Source organism: Cherax quadricarinatus, chromosome 91, assembly GCF_038502225.1.
Source record: "Cherax quadricarinatus isolate ZL_2023a chromosome 91, ASM3850222v1, whole genome shotgun sequence".
In the NCBI taxonomy this organism is placed as follows: Eukaryota; Metazoa; Arthropoda; class Malacostraca; order Decapoda; family Parastacidae; genus Cherax; species Cherax quadricarinatus.
The window spans coordinates 391582-394552 of record NC_091382.1 but is presented as its reverse complement, the minus strand read 5'-3'; positions in this window follow the sequence as shown (position 1 = coordinate 394552).

Genomic DNA, 2971 nt, shown 5'->3' with positions numbered 1-2971 from the left:
TTTCTATGATGTTGATGTGAGAACTGTCATGTCCCCAGAAATAGAGATGAGAACTGTCAAGTCCCCAGAAGTAGAGATGAGAACTGTCAAGTCCCCAGAAGTAGAGATGAGAACTGTCAAGTCCCCAGAAGTAGAGATGAGAACTGTCAAGTCCCCAGAAGTAGAGATGAGAACTGTCAAGTCCCCAGAAGTAGAGATGAGAACTGTCAAGTCCCCAGAAGTAGAGGTGAGAACTGTCAAGTCCCCAGAAGTAGAGATGAGAACTGTCAAGTCCCCAGAAGTAGAGATGAGAACTGTCAAGTCCCCAGAAGTAGAGATGAGAACTGTCAAGTCCCCAGAAGTAGAGATGAGAACTGTCAAGTCCCCAGAAGTAGAGATGAGAACTGTCAAGTCCCCAGAAGTAGAGATGAGAACTGTCAAGGCCCCAGAAGTAGAGATGAGAACTGTCAAGTCCCCAGAAGTAGAGATGAGAACTGTCAAGTCCCCAGAAGTAGAGATGAGAACTGTCAAGTCCCCAGAAGTAGAGATGAGAACCATCAAGGCCCCAGAAGCAGAGATGAGAACTGTCAAGGCCCCAGAAGTACAGATGAGAATTGACAAGGCCCCAAAAGTAGAGATGAGAACTGTTAACTTCCCAGAAGTAGAGATGAGAACTGTCAAGGGCCCAGAAGTAGAGATGAAAACTGTCAAGGCCCCAAAAGTAGAGATGACAACTGTCAACTTCCCAGAAGTAGAGATGAGGACCGTCAACTCCCCAGAAGTAGAGATGAGAACTGTCAAGGCCCCAGAAGTAGAGATGAGAATCGTCAACTCCCCAGAAGTAGAAATGAGAACTGTCAAGTCCCCAGAAATAGAGATGAGAATTGTCAACTTCCCAGAAGTAGAGATGAGAACTGTCAGCTCCCCAGAAGTAGAGATGAGAACCATCAACTCCCCAGAAGTAGAGATGAGAACTGTCAAGGCCCCAGAAGTAGAGATGAGAGCTGTCAACTCCTCAGAAGTAGGAGGCTAGCTGGTTAAGTGACAATGATTTACGATAGCTGAGTAAAGGGCTTAAATAGGCAGAGGCCATTACAGTTTACTGTAGGTAAGAGTGAACTGCTGCTTGTAGACAAGTTACATGCAGTATTCACTACCATGTGTAGTCAATACGCATCAAACCAAAATAATCTACCCTCTCTATGTGAAAATGAACAGGGATGTTAAAAATATATTGCACTATCAAGGGGAAATGAAAAAGAATTCATCCTCCATAAGCCATAAGTGTCGTTAGAGGTGACTAATATGCCAGGAGCAAGGGGGCTAGTAACCACTTCTGTATACATTACTAAAGCTAAAAAGAAGAAAAACTTCTCTTTTGGGTCATCCTGCCTCGGTGGGAGATGGATGGTGTTAAAAAGAATCCGAAATGGTAGAGAATCTTTTTCTAAAGGTAACGATGCCAAAAATACAAAATTTCATGGAAAATCTACAGAATTATGTGTGAGTAAAGCTGGTGGTCTGGGCACAATTTATGCACTGACGATTTTGCCCACTTTAGAGTCCTATTTTCAGTCGATTCCATTGTTCAACTTGACCAAATTCTTAGCTATTTTGCTAGTATACTTTCTGTTCTATTGACTAAACACAAGAAACTGCCCATTTAACTATGAGAACTACTCTACAGACAACAGAATTCAGTAATTTAGCAATTTTACACAAAATTAATAAAATTCCAATTTGAAAACAAGAGTCCAATATAAACATTCTATTCACAAAATCAGTATTTTCTCTGCTCATTAATCACATCTTTATGACTTTCCTATATAACACTACCTTCCATTCTGAATTAATCATCTCACAAATATCTAAGTTTTACCCTACTACTCAGATAATAGACTATGACTAGAATGATTGATCATAGTTTAGGGTGTTCCAAGAATTGATGCAGACCCAGTAGAAAACTGCCAAAATATAGTCCAGGGGGAGGCCTGTCCTCAGGAAAATTGTCAAAAATGTAATATCTCTGCTACTTTGAGCCCAATTTCAAGCTACAGTACTTCCTTAATGGGCCTTGCATAATTGATAGTCTTTTAAGCCCAATTAACCCATTGTCCAAATAAGCAAAATACAGTGGTACCTCGAGTTACGAACTTAATTTGTTCCAGAAGGCTGTTCGAGTGCCGATACCGAATGAATTTGTTCCCATAAGGAATAATGTAAATTAGATTAGTCCGTTTCAGACCCCCAAAAATACACTTACAAAAGCACTTACAAAAATACACTTACATAATTGTTTGACTCACGAAATCGTAATGACACGATTGCAAACAAACCATACCACGGGTGGGGTTTGATCCCACGGTCAGAGAGTCTCAAAACTCTAGACTGTCGCGTTAGCCACTGGACCAGCTAGCTTCATAAGATTCATCCAACTAGGTATATTTCTACACTAGGAAGGTTAGCATAGGCACCACTGTGACCACAAATGCAAGTTTTTACAGACGAATTTCCAGCTAGTGGGATCAAACCCCACCCGTGGTATAGTTTATAATTGTTTGAGTTGGGAGTTGTTTGAAACTCGAGGTACCACTGTATTCTTCTTATTGTTATTATTATTAGGAAGCAATAAACTCATGTCCATGGTTCAATCCCCATCTAGGTAGAAACACTGGGTATGTTTCCTTACACCTAGTGTCCTTGTTCACCAAGCAGTAAGTAGGTACCCGGGTGTTAGGGGACTGGTGTGGGAGGCATCCTGGGGGACAAGACTGAAGGACCACAATGGAACCAAGACAGACAGTCCTCGATGACGCAATTACTTTTTTGGGTTATCCTGGGTGGCTAACACTTTTGGTTAAAAATTCCAAACAAAATCTTATCTATCTTCTTTTATCTTACAGTGCAAAAGAAACGGGAGACAATTGGGTTTGAGCCAAGGAGAGAGCAGACCTATTTCCCTGGATCAACAGCCCTTCACCAGCATGTGACA